Below are 19,349 nucleotides of genomic sequence, written 5' to 3'. Positions count from 1 at the left end.
AATCTGAAACACTCTCCCTCTCTGCAGAATGACCATGCTGACCATTTAAATCTGTACACAGAGATTCTGAAGCGTCCTGACTCAGCAAACAGCACTGTTCATGCATAACTGCCCTCATTGTAAAGTTTAGCATCTTAGCTGTGGTTTGGCTTTCTTCTCCTTACAATTAAACTGGCTTCAAAACGCATCTACAAAATAAAGAAGACTTGCTGAAAATCATCTTTTAAGGCAGAGTTAGCCCCAAAAATAGAAGATCATGTACTCATGCTCCACTTGAACTTCTTTCTTCTGTAAAGTGGTTTATTTATAAACTAATTTCGAGAGGATCACATGCTTATGATTGTTTGCAGAAATATACCCTAAGTTCCATATGACAGCCATCTTTGTTTTGAAGAACCCCCCATTCCACCCCGACGACTCCTCCTTTCCTAGATGGGTGGCATGGTGGCCTAATGGCCCAGTGGTTAGAACTGTCACCTCACAGCAACTGGTTCTAATCCTTACCAAGCCAGCCGACGTTTCTGTACGGAGTTTACACGTTCTCCCCGTGCTCACGTGGGTTTCCCTCGAGTCTCCCGGTTTCCTCCCATCGTCCAAAAACATGCAACTTAAGTTAATTGACTAAACCACACCATACACATGCTCCTAGTAAGTAGTTATCTCTTAAGAGCAATCACTATCTGTTCATTACTACAGCAACCCTGCTGAAAAATCCAGCTTAAACCAGCCTAGGCTGGTTGGCTGGTTTTAGCTGTTCAACCAGGCTGGTTTTAGAGGGGTGTTGGCCACTTCCAGGCTGGTTTCCACTCATTTCCAGCCTGGTCTTAGCTGGTTAGGCTGGGAGATGACCAGCTAAAACCAGCTTGACCAGCCTGGCTGGCTGGGAGCCCTGCCAAAACCAGCTATGTCCAGCTTAAACCAGGCTGGTCAAGCTGGTTTTAGCTGGATTTAGCTGGTCATTTTCCAGCCTGACCAGCTAAGACCAGGCTGGAAATGGCTGGAAACCAGCCTGGAAGTGGCCAAAACCCCTCTAAAAGTAGCCTGGTCGACCAGCTAAAACCAGCCAACCAGCCTGGGCTGGTTTAAGCTGGATTTTTTAGCAGGGAGGGGAGTTCTCAAGATCTACCTGAGCTCAAACTCCCCTCTCGCCTATCAAACAGGAGGGCGCCCCAGGCTCGAGGATCTTATGAGCTCAGGGCTCTCTCCTGGAACAGCATGCCCAACAAGCTTTATTATCAATCATCAGCTAAGTGTAACACAAATTAAGTTATTTTGAACAAGTAACCATTGACTTCCATAGTTTTTTGTTTTCCAACATTCTCACAAAGGTTTTGGAATCACTTAATGGTGAATAAACAGTGAGTAAATACAATTTTTAAAGGGCAAACTGTCCCTTTAAGTTGTTAGCATTTTGTTGCTAAGCTAATGATACAATACACATGAGCAAAACATACACAGCACACACAAAACAGTCAGTCCTTAAAGGGTCACGAAACACCAAAACACATTTTTTGAGATGTTGACGGTCATATCTATGTGCCACGTTGCTAAAAACTCTGTTAGTAGACATATATCTGGCTAACAAGTGAAAATTGGTTGTTTTTGCGTTGTTTAGAGAAAATTTGTTTTACCGGTTTAAAAAGAAAATTTGAAGCAATGAAATGGCGATAAGATTATTATGTAAATTCCAGTGAGGAGATTGGCTGTCTATATCGACCGGTTTCGTTTTTCAGCACATCTATGCATTCATTAATTAAGATATGGTTTGGACCATTCAGCGTGCTCTATTGTGAACGAGATGCAACTTCATTAATATGCATGATATCTTCGAAGACTCTATTTTACCTGTTGCAGTGTTCAGAGATAACACGTTGTGTTGCCAAGCATAATTCAAACAAGTAGAAGAAGAAGAATTGTTTGAAGACATGGGTTGTCAGTGTTGCGTTTCTAAATGTGCCACAACAAAGGTTTTGCTTCCATTTTCCTACGATGAAAGCACAGATCGCATGTGGACATATGCGCTAACATACGACAAAAATATGTTTGTAAGAAACGTTTTTTTACCTGAGAGCTTTTCGAATCTGGAAATGGTTTCATTCAAATTTGCAGCTCGTCTTCTTTTAAAAAAGACACAGTTCCAGTTGGTGTTGATTTTTCTGTCTCTATGGATTTTGTAAGTGTTTGATCAATGTTCGTTGTTTATGTTTATTCAGATGGCAAAGTTAGTAAGTATCGTCAGCAGTACTCTTTCAGTTTTTAAAGGCATACCTTAGTCAAAATGATTTACTTACTAAGTTTACAGTAATATCACTACAATATTATGAACTAAAAATCCCCCACTTTCACACAGCTCTCATATTTACGCTGTAAATGTTGCTCTCCGAATCACTGTCTATCTTCCGTTTCTGTGTTTGTGTTGCCGCTGTGAAAATCACGTAATGAAACTCCCCTTTTTATGCAAATCCTTCCCTCTTTCGCCACATAAACAAAGATGGACTCATCTTTCCTGACTTTTTTCAAACTAGAGGTGTGAAAACACTCTGCTCAGACAGGGGGGTTTCATGGCCCTTTGACCATTATAAAGTTACTGATTGGTATTTCCCATCTAAATGCTCATTATATTGCATTATGGGATTTCCTTATATTCCTGTATTTTATATGCACATTATTAATCATAATAAACCAACAATGCACACACTAACCTGTTTTCCTTTTTCAGAGTATAGACATAAACAGGTTGAGCATAGAACGATCATCACAGATAGATTGTTTTCCGCCTATTTCACTCTGCATGTAAATGCACTGACCTGCTTTCTGTCGGTTCACTGAAGTGTGCATATGTGACAGAAACACATCCTTACCGCAGATTTAAGCAAATCCAGAAAGAGCAAACATTTTGCCTCAGGGTAGAAGGAAATACAGCACAAACCCAGAAACTTCTTGACCTAAAGAATTATAAAAATCGTAAAGATAAAATATGTACAACTACCGGCCACTTTATTAGGTACACCTGCCCAACTGCTTATTAACGCAAGTTTTTAATCAGCCAATCGCATGACAGCAACTCAATGCATTTAGGCATGTAGACATATTCAAGACGATCTGCTGCAGTTTAAACCGAGCATCAGAATGGAGAAAAATGGTGGATTAAGTGACTTTGAACGTGGCATGGTTGTCGGTGCCAGACAAGCTGGTCTGAGTATTTCAGAAACTGCTTTACAGAGAATGGTCCTTAAAAGAGAAAATATCCACGGAGCTTCAGTTCTGTGGATGCAAATGCCTTGTTGATGCCAGAGGTCAGAGGAGAATGACCAGACTGGTTACAGCTGATAGAAAGGCAACAGTATCTCAAATGACTACTCGTTACAACCGAGGTCTGCAGAAGAGCATCTCTGAACACACAACACTTCCAACCTTGAGGCGGATGGGCTACAGCAGCAGAAGACCACACCGGGTGCCACTCCTGTCAGCTAAAAACAGGACACTGAGGCTACAATTCACACAGGCTCACCAACATAGGACAATAGAAGATTGGAAAAACGTCGCCTGGCCTGACAAGTCTTGATTTCTGCTCTAACATTCGGATGGTAGGGTCAGAATTTGGCGTCAACAATATGAAAGCATGGATCCATCCTGCCTTGTATCAACGGTTCAGGCTGGTGGTGATGTAATGGTGTGGGGGAGATTTTCTTTGCACTATCATGATGCTATCATGTCAATATGGACCAAAATCTCTAAGGAATATTTCCAGCACCTTTTTGAATATATGCCATGAAGGATTAAGGCAGTTCTGAAGGCAAAACAGAGTCCAAGCCAGTACTAGTAAGGTGTACCTTATAAAGTGGCCGGTGAGTGTATATCACACATGCTTAATGTATAAATCTCACATGTAACATATAAAACAGTTAAAAAATATTCCAAAACTACTGTTCATATATTTTATGTGCGTTTCCAATGTGATCTTTACATGTGAAGTTCATGATTTTTCTGTAATGGATTCAGTAATAAGGCATGCTGTATTCTTACATCTCCAGCTAGTCCCAGGTTTACACTTTTTTTTTTCTACTGCTGTCATGCTATTCTCTACCGACCTGTCGTGACTCTGATTACGGTTTCATAACCACCTACACAGCACTGAAATACTTCTATTGAGCGAGTCTGTTTCCTGTTCGTGTAACACAACATCAATGCAGCATGATCATAAAAAAAATATACAACTTGCATTAGGAAGCCTGACGCCACAGATGATTACTTCTAGCACTGAAAGACTAGTGATGCTGACATCAGAGAGTTTTCAGTTCAGTTCAAATGGTTCTTCAGGGAATCGCAAATCTTTAAGAATAACCACCATTAAGAAAATCTCCACCCACCCACATAAACAGAAAACATCTCCCAGACAAGCTTGTTATATGATAGCAAAGGCAGGAATGATCTTGTACGCAAATTCCCGAATGCAAAATTACATTAATGTAGTCTCTTGTTCATTTGCATATTCACGAGTAATTGAGTGGAGGAATTATGATGCCAGTTTGTGTGCAAAAACCCGGAAGTGAGTTAGCATTTTCATTCATTCATTCATTTTCTTGTCGGCTTAGTCCCTTTATTAATCCGGAGTCGCCACTGAGGAATGAACCGCCAACTTATCCAGCACGTTTTTTACGCAGCGGATGCCCTTCCAGCTGCAACCCATCTCTGGGAAACATCCACACACACATTCACACACACACTCATACGCTACGGACAAATTAGCCTACCCAATTCACCTGTACCGCATGTCTTTGGACTGTGGGGGAAACCGGAGCACCCGGAGGAAACCCATGCGAATGCAGGGAGAACATGCAAACTCCACACAGAAACACCAACGGAGGATCGAACAAGTGACCTTCTTGCTGTGAGGCGACAGCACTACCTTCTAGGCATGAGCACATTGATGCTTGAGTATCGATATATCGATACTTAGAAGTTTCTAATTTGGTATCGATATTTTTTTTAAGTATCGACATTTAAACTATATTTGAATAATTTCTGCATAACTAAATGTTTTAGCGTCGTGATGCTTTGTATACAAGACAATACACCAATCCATCTGCGGCGGAACGTCATGTGAGCGATCATGTGCCTTTCAGATAACTTACGTATTCAACACACGCAAGTCACAAACTTCTGCAATATGGAATAGAGGTAACGCAGTGTTTTGTCGTGCTCATTAGCTGAAGAAGCATTGCACGAGCAATATTTGTGATAAGAAAGTCGTACTCAGCAACAATACAAGCATATATTTACATGTCATGATTTTTTTTGTACATTATTTTGAAAAATTACATAAACATCTTAAATAATAAGTGGTATCGATATCGGTATCGTTAAATTTTTTTACTAAAAGTATCGGTAAAAATCGAATTAACACATTTTGGTATCGCCCATCCCTACTACCTACTGCGCCACTGCGTCGCCGTTTTAGCACTTACGGTTCCATAGTTTTTTTCGAATGCAATTTCGGTTCAATCACTTTAAAAAAATCTGTGGTACAAGGTTATAATAGTTTTGGATTTTTCAGTAGTTTTAGTTCTTATTTAGTTTTGATTTTAGTTTTTTTCATTCGTTTTTAGAGGTAGATTTGCTAGTTTTTATTAGTTTCTTCTTCATTCATTTTCTTGTCAGCTTAGTCCCTTTATTAATCCGGGGTTGCCACAGCGGAATGAACCGCAAACTTATCCAGCAAGTTTTTTTTACGCAGCGGATGCCCTTCCAGCCACAATCCATCGCTGGGAAACATCCACACACACACTACGGACAATTTAGCCTACCCAATTCACCTGTACCGCATGTCTTTGGACTGTGGGGGAAACCGGAGCACTCGGAGGAAACCCACTTGAAGGCAGGGAGAACATGCAAACTCCACATTGAAACGCCAACTGAGCTGAGGTTCGAACCCGCGACCCAGCAACCTTCTTGCTGTGAGGCGACAGCACTACCTACTGCGCCACTGCCTCGCCTATTTTGAAATTGCCTAGTTTTATTTAAGTTTATATTAGTTCTAGTATTAGTTTTGGTTTTTGTATGTAGTTTTTCGTAAATTAGGATTTTTGGTGCAAAATTCAAAATCAATTCAGTCAGTTAAAACATCAACATGATCTGAAAAGTTTCTTACAACTACATTTTGCAAACAAACCGAAGCATCATTCACTTATTTAAATTCCATTACGATCATCTGTTAAGAAATAAGTGTGGTTGATTTATAAACTAATTTCGAGAGGATCACATGCTTATAATCAACACAGCTGGCTACTCATTAGCTCTGTAATCTGGTCTATTAGATGATTACGAAAGCATTATAAATAACCAAAGTTTTTCACTCCAGTTATCTTCGTATTGAAGTCCCCCCCCCCACTTTCCCCCTTTTTTCCGATAGGGCGACATGGTGGCCCAGTGGCTAGCACTGTTAACTCACAGCAAGAACACCACTGGTTCAACCTTCTATCGGGCCGGTTGGCGTTTCTGTGCGGAGTTTGCATTTTCCATATGTTCTACTTTAGCCAATCAGAATACTCAGACGCATTCACGTACGTGCAGTTTCTGAAAATAAAAGCCTTTGAATATTTTTCCAGACACATTTAGCTGCTAGATGTCAGTCAGAAAATGTTTATATGTTCCTTCTTAATGCCAACTTTGTAAATAATTATTGATTAAATGCTTATGATTAGCCGTTGATTGTTTACCTTCAAGCTCTGCTTCCTTCAGTTTGCTTGACGCGTCGTGTGTGCCCGTGAAGGAATGAGCCCCAGCACACACACATTATGTACATCACAACATGCGAAAGTGTTTCTCTATGTTTTCGAAGTTGTTTACAATACTGATCCTTCCACAGAGTTTGTAATGTAGTCAAATGTTTACAAATACAAGCGCAGCCATTTAAAGGTCATTTTTGGTTGATGATGTCAGAATTTACAGGGATTTTGGAATGGATGTGTGAATGGTCTTTTCCGCAAAAATTCCGTAACGTCCTCATCTATGTGAGCCAGTAAAGTCATTCCGGAAAAGTCGTTCCGGAAATTTTCCGGATATTTACCGGTATCACTGTGTGAAAGGGGCTAATATTGCATGTGTGAACTTTGCATACAGAAACAGTTTGGGGATATTTTTACGCTACTGAGAGTCTGTATTTTAAACATTAAAATAGCCTTACGCAGAAAAAAAAAATGTCCACCAAGAAACCAACAATGAACAAACAGACGGATAGAGTAAGGAAGGCTTTGAGGGATGGCGGGAAACATTATTTTAATCTAAGAGGAGAACAAAAACCAGGGAAAAATCCACCAAAAGATGGGAATGGAAGAACAGTATATGTGATGTGATCTTTCTCTCTTTTCTGAACGTGCCAAACAGCCCAAAAACAGTTAACATATCAAAATAAACCACATACCATATATAATAAAGCTGTAACAATGCATATTTTCCGCCAGTCTTGTGTAAACTACGGCAAGCAGAGTTTATTCATTCACTTTTCAGCGTAGTTCCTTTATTAATTTGGATTTGCCATTGGGAATGAACCACCAACTTATCCAGCATATGTTTTATGTAGCGGAAGCCCTTCCAGCTGCAACCCATCACTGGAAAACATCCATACATACTCATCCACACACACACTACGGACAATTTAGCTTACCCAATTCACCTACACCACGTTTATGGACTTGTGGGGGAAACCGGAGCACCCAGAGGAAACCCGGGCCAACGCGGGGAGAACATTGCTCGATTTTTTAACCATTTTACTTGCAAATGTGCCACTAATACTCATGAAACTGATACTAAAGGATCCTACAGATGAAGACATTCGCTCGCATTCCAGAACAAGCCAATTTGTATCTTTTTTGTTTGTAATTTGCTGATTTGTAATAACCAAACTGCAGTGGTTTTGACTGCGAGCCCCGGTTGTTCATCAGGATCAATAATGAAGCCACCGAAGGGTTGCGTTTGGCTGGAAGCTTTCAGCGTGTGGCCCACAGGCGCCGTGTTAAACCGTTAGCGCTGCTGAGGGGAGAGGCTGGGCTCTGTTCAAAGCAAATTAAGCAGCCTACAGTGTGTACTGCCAAAAACCTGCGAACATATGGAAATGTTCCTCGCATGAAGCTGACATGAAAGAACCATCACCACTGTCTGGTCATCAGGCGAGCAACAAGCTGAAACACGCTTCGGCTAATGAGCTGTCTTTGGATATCGTATCAAATAGCATAATGTATTATTGTGAAAAAAAAGGCATGACTGTTGAGGCCTCCTACTGAAGCATCTCTTGTTCTGGTGTTTCGGATTTAGTCTTCTAAAATAAAAGAAATGTAGTTAGAATATGAGGAGGTTAGTACTGTAATGTGGTGAACGTAACCTTTAAAGTGTCAGCCAATCAGATCGCTGTATGCAAATACACCAGCTCAGACTGTGGCCTATTGCTTACTAATTTCATTGGCTAACGCTGCTATGACGATCGCGCCAGCCCCAACTTCAGACACGCCCTCTGTTAAGCGTTGACGCTGAAGCCCCATGTGCATGGAGCGTTACTGTTCCTATTGCCTAAGCATAGAATAACAAAACACATGTGTCAAGCCATCAGAACCGAACCAAAAACTGTGTTAAAAAAGCGAGGTATGTAAAAAAGAGGTATGTATTTGTAACGGGGAGACTGACACGGAGGGATCCATTTTGCAGTATTTATTAAGTCACACTTTAACATCAACAACACGCACGGGTGTGCGAACATACAACATACACATCAATGAGAGGAGGTTGCAGATGACAGACACAGAGTGATTACCAGGCATGGGTCAGAGGCAGGCAGCATGATTCAGAGTCCGTGTAACAGGCTTTAGTCAGGGGCAGGCGGCGAGAATCAGAGTCCGAGTAAACAGGCTTTGGTCGTGGGCAGGCAGAAGACAGAGCAGAGTCGGGAAACGGGCTGAAGTAGTAAACGGGAGATCAGGCAGGATAGAACGCTCAGAAATGCTGGCCGGGGCTAAACAAGACTTCGCACTGAGGAGTAAGTGTGAGCTGCTTATAAGTGGTACGTGGGTCATTAGTGGAATGGAGATCAGGTGTGCTGGAATCAGAGTGAAGGGATGACGTAATGTTAGAAGTCTGGAGATGGTGGCCTCTGCTGGCCAGCGAGGGGAATGACTGGGACCGAGTCGGTGACAGTATTGAACCTAGGGGTGTAAAAATTAATTGTTTCTTCGGTGCACCGCGATGCAGACGTGGACAATAAGGTATGGGTTTAGTAATAATCATAACCGGTTATAATACTGACGTCATTTATCTCCTATGCGCTCTGTCGCGAGGTAGGTGAGCGGGAGTATTTACAACACAGCCAACTCGGGGCCGGTCCGTGGCATAGGCACCATAGGCAAATGCTATGGGTGCTGTATATCCAGAGGGGCGCCAGAAATGAGCGCGGTTCAGTTGGTTTTGTTTTCGATATTCTTGACAGACATTTAGTTACAGACGGCAATAACTCAAAAACCTCTAACCCTAAAAAGATCTAAAGTGTGTTTCCTACAAAAAGACAAAGCTGGTTATGTTTCACAGCTGTCTTTCTTTTTTTTCGCTCGACATTACGAGCACTGCTCAGTTTAAGCCCTCGCAATATGTGTTTAGCCGGGAGAGCTCGCGCTGAGTGGAGCTCTCAGTAAGGGACCGTCGGAAAAGTGCTTCTTTTTTTAGTTTTTCTGCTCCGCTCAGCACGAGCTCTCCCTGTTGCGAGGGCTTAAGTGTGTGTTTGCGTGTGTGTGTGTGTTTGTTTGGTGCTGATTATGTTTGTGTATGTGTTTGAATGAGAGACAGTGTGGTACTGTGTGTCTGTGTGTTTATACAGACAGCATGTTATAGCCTTCCCCCTAAAATACAACACTGTATATGGAAAGCATCGTCGATGCACCGTGATGCACCGAGATATCGAATTGAACCGAATCGAAGGCATGATAATCGTAACCGAACCGAACCATGAGACCAGAATAGGTTCACACCTCTAATTGAACCGTAGGCTAACTGTATTGTTGCATCCCTCGTTTGCACCAGACGCAGTATGCGCAGACAAATCATGCTATACGTGCGCAAATAGATGCGTGGACATTTTGAGTTCAACCTCTTCATTCGCGTGTCAAATTCACTTCACAAGAGATGCAGATTCACGGGCTTCTGTCTGCCAGGTGACTCTAGCTTTGTTGCTAAATGGCTAACCTGGATTTTATAGAGAATAGCAGTGTTTGTGCTTTAGGAAGACTGAAAAACAGCGTTGATTCGTCCACTAAAACGCACATTAAACGCTCAACTCGCAGGATGTCTATTCGCGTCTTTGCATTGACTTAACATGTGAATCACTCCCGCTTGATGCTTTTTCCGAATCTGGTGTGAACGCAGCATAAGGCACATATTTAATCTTAAAAACTTGCCTCAATTATGTGTGAAATAACATTTGTACTAGTATACTAGTATTAATCTAGTATACAATAGGAACTAATGTAGTATGTAAACTTGCTGATGGTGAATTAAAGTTGACAGGTCACTGGTTCGAGTCTTGGCTAGGCCAGTTGACATTTCTGTATGGAGTTTGCATGTTCTCCCTATGTTGGCGTGGGTTTCCTTCGGGTGCTCCGACATGCGCTATTGGTGAATTTGGTTAGTGTATTAGTGTGTGTGTGTGTGAATGAGAGTGTGGGTGGGTGTTTTCCAGTTCTGGGTTGCAGCTGGAAGGGCATCTGCTGCGTAAATCATATGCTGGAATAGTTGGTGGTTATTCTGCGGTGGCAACCTCTGAAATATAGACTACGCTGAAAGAATATGAATGAATAAATGAGTTAAGTGTTACATAATTACACGTTATAATTAAATAAAATAATAATAAATAATTATTAACAAGCATTTTCAGCTTTGTTTTTGGCCAAATCATCCAGAATTGTTTGGTTTCGACTTGGTTTCTATACTTCATGCAAAGCGATACTAGCTTGTAAAATAATAAACTCACATAGCACATGAACTGTTTAAAGTGATAGTTCACTTGAAAATGAAAATATACTGATCATTTACTCACTTTCAAGTAGTTTCAAACCTTTCTAACTTTCATCTATTAAACACAAAAGACGATATTCTGAATAAAGCTGAAAACGTGTAACCAACAACTTCCATAGTCAACCCAAGCTCATTCTGAAAACGTAGTGCCGTGGACATTTCTGGAGACCACGAAATACATCCCGGGAGGTACGTATGGCTGCATTTCATTTTTTAAGCGAACGCTACGGGGCGGTGTGACGCCGTTCCCTTTCGCGCTTGCCGGCTGACCGCTTACCTCCGTGTGGAGGGCTTTTAGTTTCAGTTTGTTCGGTCAGCTCATCGTGTGCGTCGGTGGACTTCAGATGCAGAGAGGAGGAGTTGACAAAGGCGTCCGGGTTCAAGTCCGGGGAAGAGCGGTTCCAGAAATCAGGTAAGACAAAAACAGAATTCAAAAAATAAAGCGAACGAGTTCATTACAGGGTGAGAAAGTGGTAAAATCCAAAAAAAGTGGTAGAAAAACAGACGAGGGCTTTTTTTTTTCTAGAAGTCTTTTCTAAATTGTTGCTCGGGAAGTGAGCGGGCGGGTCAATCGGTAAAACTGGTTGGGTTCAGGGAAGGAGGAGGGTGGGTCAGCCGATTGGCCGGTCGCGCAGTCAATCATTCGGTCAGTCAGACAGCGGCCTCTGGTGGGTTGATGCGAGAACAGCGCGGGTGCGAATAGCACTCGCGAGAGACATTTGAAATACAAAAAAGCGCACACAGCGGCCTTTCACGGATTCCCGAAAACAAAAACTGCACAAATACGTACCTCCCGGGACGTATTTCGTGGTCTCCAGAAACGTCCGCTGGACTACGTTTTCAGAATGAGCCTGGGTTGTCCATAGTAGTAGTAAAAAACTAATAACATGGCAATAAATGCTTACAGCCTTCCAGCATTCTTCAAAATATCTCCTTATGTGTTCAACATAAGAAAGAAAGTCAAACAGGTTTGTGAAAACGATGAGTAAATTTTAGGGTGAACTATCCCTTTAAGCTTAGTGTCTAAAGCAAAGCTCAAATGTGATTTGTAAAGCAACATGGTGAGCAATTCACAACAAATATGGAGATGCTGCATCTTCTCCATTCTGACGTGATCCCATTTCCTTCTGTTGCATCATTTACTTTTTTAACGCTTATGATACATCAGAACGTATCACTGAATTACAGCGGTAAAGCATTACGGTGTTTCCCAGCGGCAACAATCCCATTTGAAGCAGGCAGCTAAATACCTGAGCAGCAGAATCCTCCACACATCTGTCACCGCTATAGGAACAGCACACTAAGAGTCTAATCTAGTACAGAATCAGCCTGCTCACTAATCCCGCGTAAACACACATACACGACACAAGCGCACACACACACACACACACACACACGACACACAGGAGGACTTACTTCACTTCATGTAGGTCAGTTCGGTGCACGGACACCTCACAGGACAAAGTTAACCACACAGTAGTACAAGAATAACACAGCTCCGGCTCATCCGTAAATCAATCTGATTAATTATCTGAACGAAGCTCTGCTGCTGCGATTTAGAAGACTTTACGCTGTCCAAGTGACTTTAAGCTTTTGAATCCATTCACTAAAACACATATAGGTTTAGTGACCAAATAAACCTGCTATGAGGTCAATTACAACATTATAAAGGGGTCCTTTTATGCAAAAATTACTTTTATAAAGGGTTTAAGCACAGTTGTGTGGTAATTGCTGAGTATAAGCAGCTCCTAATGGTCCAAATGAATTCATTTTACTTTTTATAATCACACTTCATAAAAACAGTCTGCAGAAACACTTTGATTGACATTCTACCTTTGTACGTGTCATCACACTGGGGAAAGCCCCGCCCATTAGTGACAATCTCTCCCTCATCAGCATAGGACGTTCGTCATGTTTTTGAATCTGCCACTATGCTGACACACAGGCATTTGTAGCTCCGCCCTCTTTTCAAAGATCACAATCTCATTTGAATTTAAAGTGACAGTCACCAAAATTTAACAGTTAGGCTCAAAGCCTAAAAAGGTCAATTTCAAAGAGTTATAAAGCATTATTTTCAAGGACATTTCTGAGCAACAAAATCCTATTTGCACTTGGAGTTAGCCAATCAGATCACAAGCAGACAATCCAACTGTAAATGAGCATTTGAAAGCTTCAAGAGGGAGATGCCCAGGTGAAAAAAATATATCATTTAATGCAATTAAAATACGCTTAAATACATTTTTAGTACATTGTTATTTTTTGTGTCAAATAAAAGTTTGATGGTTTTACACTATAAATATACTAATTAAAGGTATGTTTATACTTCAGTAGGACTTTAGTACACTTGACAAAAGTATACTAAATACCAGTAATACCTAAATACATTTTTAGTGTACTACAATAAAGTACACCACCGAAAAAACATCCAAAAGAGTTTTATTAGTGTGTTTTTCAAGTGTGCTTTAAATGCTTTAAACATTAGTTGATTTTTAGTACACTGTTTACATACTAATCCTAAGTTTAAATTAAGTTAATATATAAAAAATCTATTACTAATGTATTGTAGCAGAAGTACATTTTCCCAAAAGTTGTACTTAAGTACACTTAATGTGAATGCAATATTATCACTAACACTTAAATAAATTTTGAGTGTGGTAATTTAAGTTTACATTAAATTAACTTTATTAAAAATCTATTAGTAGAAGTACATTTTCCCAAAATACTTTTAATACAGTATTTAGCACATTTTTTTTTTACAATTTGTATATTCTTTTGATATATTACTATTATACTTTAAATTAGTCATAAATATAGTTAAATGTTTAAAATTAGGGTTCAAGTGTATATCTAGTTGTAACTAAATATATTATTTAAAAACAGATATAGTATGTTAAAAGCACATTTTAGTTCAATTTCAGGGTGTCTCAAATTAGCATAGTTGAGTACACTTAGATGGTATTAATTTTATCTTAACATATACTTAATACTATCTTTTAGTACATTAAGTACAAAATTAGTGTGCGAAAATAGAGCACTTTTAGTACAGTACTGAAAAGTGTACTAAGTATACCTAAATAAAGTGCATTTTAGTGCACTTTTTTTTTTTACCTGGGTGAACATGCATCAAATTTGACTGCATTCAAAGTTAACACTCATATTACTCACAGATTACTTTTTAAAAATCTACTCAGTTACATAATATGGCAATTAATCTTAGTAATCAAATTTTAATCACACATTAAACTTGGTTAAAAAATGACCCAAAACACAAATCTAAAGCCATTATTGTGAAAAGCATCACATAGGCTCACATCACAGCGTCTAAAATATAGCACAAGATTAACTTATTTATTGAAGTGCTGTATTAAATCAATATCACATTTGCACTTGTGCTACTTGGGACAATTCTTCTGCGATTAAGTGTGTATTACTTCAGTGATATTGCATAACTCAAACAGGGCAATATCTTGATTTTTAGGGCATTTAATTGCGTTCTACACTTCAGGCTTCTTCACGGAGTCATTGCATCATGTTAGCCACTAATCAACTGTATGAAATGTAATATACATCTAGGGCAGCTACATTAAGATTATTTTTTCATAACTAATTCGTTAAAGAGGACCTATTATGCAAAAATCACTTTTATATGGGGTTTAAACACAGTTGTGTGGCAGAAGTCTGTGAATACAGCCAGCTTCTAATTGTAAAATTATATAAATTTAATGTTTTATAATCACACTTCATAAAAACAGTCTGGAGATATACTTTGATTGACATTCTCCTGTTGTACGTGTCACCAAAGGGGGAAAGATAAAGTGGCTGGGAAGTGCAAAACAACATTACAAAGTGTTAAACACTTTTACGTAGCTGAAGACAAATGTACATTTTGGAAAACATTTTTACCGATCATTCAATTCAATTCAATTCAGCTTTATTTGTATAGCGCTTTTACAATGTAGATTGTGTCAAAGCAGCTTCACATAAATGGTCATAGTAACTGGAACAGTGTGGTTCAGGTTTTAGTGTTTAAGTTCAGTTCAGTTCAGTTTAGCTCAGTTCAGTGTGATTTAATCATTACTGAGAGTTCAAACACTGAAGAGCCAATTCATCGATGCGCAGCTCTACCAATCCTGAACCATGCGAGGCAGTGGCGACAGCGGAGAGGGAAAAAAAACTTCACCTGATGGGAGTGAAGAAAAAAAACCTTGAGAGAACCAGACTCAGATCATAAGACACAATTCTATAGGAAAAACCATTTTACCAAGGACAAAACAAATTTACATTTTAGAAAAAAAATTAACAAGACGCAAAACACTTTTACCGGTCCCGAAACTAATTTACTATGACAGATTCTTTACGGAAAGGCAATATATACCACACACCGGAAGTGATGCGGGGAAAAACATTGTCGTTGGTGGTGAGCGTGTTTAATTCGTGTTGTGGAGTACATGGCGTAATACGTAAACGCCCGGTATGTGGCACATGAGCAGCTTACGTGCTTTTGCTTTACGTGTGGTCGGTGTTTAGAGTTAATAAAGAACACGGACCAGTCGGAAACACCAGACAAACTTCATCAATATGTTCAATATTTTAACGAGGGTCACTCGTACGCTGTAATCATGGACATGATGTCAAGTCTACACTGTGTAAACATCTGCTTGAGGACTCTCAAAAGTAAACTGAATGAAGCCGGTGTTATGGTTTAACTGGTGACCCAACACAATCTCACGGCAATTCGTAACTTTTTGATTTAGTGGTTAATTCGTATGAATTCGTCTGATCTAATTTGTACAATTTAGTACGATTTGCTCATCCCCCAATGACAGTTGCGTTTAGAGGTGGGGTTAGGTGTCACGCCTCCTTTTTAAAATCGTACAATTTCGTACCACTGAACTCGTACGAATTAGCCACTAAACTGGTGAAACTATACTTACGTTTTCTCGTGAGATCAGGCTGGGTGACCCTTTCCAGATATAAACTATTTACGTTTGCAGATTGGCAGATTTGTCATTTTTTTACAGCAACAAAACATGTCCATACTAAAAAAACATTCTTATTTCTTGGTGTCAGCGTCATTGTAAACATTATTGATTTTAAGATTTATGTGGCAGAAAGGAATATAACCAAAATAAACATGAAGAAATACTTATAAAAAAAAAAAACTAATACTACTAATACTTCCCTTTTTAGACTTTACAGACCTGAAACTTGTCTATAGCACTTATTCATTGTTGCTCTTGGTTGTGTAAATTGCTTCCTTGTCCTTATTTGTAAGTCGCTTTGGATAAAAGTGTCTGCTAAATGACTAAATGTAAATGTAAATGTTATAATTTACATGTCATCAACGGTATTCGAACCCAAGTCAAAAAGTTCAGCACGAGTATCAATCGATCTACCTAAGCTATTCAGGACTACACGTTGAGGTTGGTTTTGATATCTTTATCAGTCAACATATGTCGTTGCTTTGGTTTTGGAATCATGTTAACCTGTTTCCATGTACTCGCGTTTACATGTTTCTACATACTCTCACGCTGATATTGTCTCAGAATAGCTCTAAATGACAAAACAATGTTTTATTGCAGTTGGTCAAACCATGATTTATATTGTTGTAGACTCATGCTAACCTGTGCCTTTGGACTCTACACAGTCTACAAAGACTCTTGGAGTCTACAAAGTCACACACAAGCTGATATTTTCTAGTGTGTGGTACATTGTCTTTCCATAAAGAATTTTTTCATTGTAAATTTGCCATAAAACGGACAAAATAACCCTCGACCGCAGTCCATATTCGGTCACTATAAACTTTATTTACGACAAAACATGAATTTACCACGTTCACCATCAACAACAACAACACATTTCACGGTGTCACTTCCGTTGTGTGGTACATTCCCTCTCTGTAAAGAAACTGTCATTGTAAATTTGTTTCGGGACTAGTAAAAGTGTTTTGCGTTTTGTATTTTTTTTCTTTCTAAAATGTAAATTTGTTTCGTCCTTGGTAAAATGGTTTTTCCTATGTAATTGTGTCTTATGATTGGGAAAAATGTTTTACAAAATGTACACTTGTCTCAAGCTTCGTAAAACTGTTTCACACATCGTAATAATGTTTTGCACTTCCCGGCCACCGTAGAAAGCCCTGCCCATTAGTGACAATCTCTCTCTTATTAGCATTGGACGTTAGTCTTGCCTTTGATTCCGCTAGTATGCTGACACATAGGCACCTGTAGCTCCACCCACTTTTGAAAAGAGCGCAATCTCATTTGAATTTAAAGCGACGGTCACTAAAACAACACAATATATATCAAAGCCTTAAAGAGTATCAAACAGTTATAAAACATTACTTGTGTGGTATTTTGAGCTGAAACTTCACACTTTAGGGACTTTTTTTTTACATCTTGTAAAAAAAGGCATAATAGGTCTCCTTTTAATCAAAGAGCCCTAATAAAAGTGCATGTTAATACCAAGTGGAAACAGGAGCAAAATGTTCCTTCCAATTCAACAAAACCACTCACATCTTTCTTCTCCAATGGAACATCTTTCATTTCCAAGCAAAGCAAGTGTGGGGAATGAGATGGTTTTGCTCACTTAAAACATCTGCGCACAGAACACATTGTTGAAGATTGAAACAGATCTAGCACTAAAACACACACACATACACACACACACACACACACACACACACACACACACTTCTGTAGGTCCGTGGCTGAATCTGCTCATTTATTTGTTGCACTGGCTGCAGAATCAGCAGAGTGTGACTGAGTGTTCCCTCATTAGGGACCCTCTCCTCGCGCCTGTAAAGTAACTGCAAACACTAGCCCTCCATTCAGAGCTTCAGATCTGCCGCTGACCTTCTCAAAACATCTCCTCCCAGAGAGAAAAAAAAAACAGCTACAGTAACAACTCCTCAGAGCTCAAACGTCTCTGCTTTCACTTTCTGTTTCTTTCTTGTGTTCTCTCTGAGACGTACTGACTCTGAAGCTGCAGGAGAAAAAGCATCAACACCAATTCAAAACAGTGGCTGAAATAATAAATAAAAAAAAAAAAATAAATAAATAAATAAACACAAGCTTCAGCAAACAAGATGACAGAATGTTCAAAAATCTATCAAACTAGACATTTTTTTTTAAAATTCCACAAATATAAAGGAATTGTTCACCCAAAAATGAAAATGTCCTCATTATTTACACAGCCTTAAGCCATCCTCAGTGTATATATGACATTTTCTTTTATATTTAAGCAAATTAAATGTAAAAACATTTTTCACTTTAAGAAATAATACTTTCTGACTAACTTAAATGGAAAACACTATTCACTTTCATGCTGACCATTAAAAACAACACAAATTTGAAGTTTCGTTAAAAATCAACATCAAAAACAATTGATCCTTGCCCTTGACATCTTTTTGTTGCTCTGTGGAGAAAAAGAATGGAAGTTCTTCTGTTGTTCTCCAAAATTCCCACTTTCTAAAAAAATGTTTGTTTGATTCAAGCTAAATTTGGGTGAATAGTGAACACCGTGAGAGTAGTTTTACATTAAATGGTGTTGGATAGTGACTTTTATTTTGATGCTTCAAAAAGTGCATAAATCTGTCGTCAAACAAGCACATACTCCAATAAGGGGTTAACAAATGCCTTATCAAGATGGATGTGGTTTTATAACAAAAAATACTTACTATTTTTAATTTATAAACTCCAATGACAGTATTTCCGTGGAAACCAAATAAACGTTATGCGTGACTGACATATACAGCATTATTACATTGTTGGAGCAATATACAGTAATATATATGAGCATGAGTAGCCGTGCGATATGGCTGTATATCAGCACTGGTGGGAGACGTGCGTTGCCTTAGTGTTCCACCAGTGCTGAAATGCAGCCATATCGCACTGCTACAAGTGTAATATTGCGTTTATACAACAGTTCAACGGCACAATTGTGTATATATAGAAAAAAATCAAACACGAAGAGTCTAAAAACCCTTTTGTATGAGGAACTACTTTCTCCTGCATCTTTCTTCCACATCTGCAGCTGATTTCAGAACAGCAGAAGCCGTTACTAATTCACCAACGTCACTTTAGAGCTAGTGTTCGAACGATTCTCTAGCGTAATGTCTAATGTGATGACAAAACATCATTTTGCGGACATTTTAAGATTATAAGGCTTAACGTGACATGAAATGCCATCAGTATTCAGAGATATCTCCTTACAGTATTACAGTCTACAATATTTCTCTGTTACAATCGGGATATCACAACAATTAACGCTGAAAAAAGCAGCGCAATCACTACCAGACA

General features: G+C 39.3%; 1 protein-coding gene across 8 annotated transcripts in view; it reads right to left on the bottom strand.

Annotated features, from left to right (window-relative positions):
* Window positions 1–19,349, bottom strand: part of lingo1a (leucine rich repeat and Ig domain containing 1a) — a 187,638-nt gene that overhangs the window by 8,129 nt on the left and 160,160 nt on the right. The gene's annotated exons all lie outside the window — the stretch shown is intronic.

Source organism: Danio rerio, chromosome 25, assembly GCF_052040795.2.
Source record: "Danio rerio strain M-AB ecotype USA chromosome 25, GRCz13ab, whole genome shotgun sequence".
Classification (NCBI taxonomy): Eukaryota; Metazoa; Chordata; class Actinopteri; order Cypriniformes; family Danionidae; genus Danio; species Danio rerio.
Note: the sequence above shows the minus strand (reverse complement) of the source record. Positions and strands in the feature narration are given on the sequence as shown.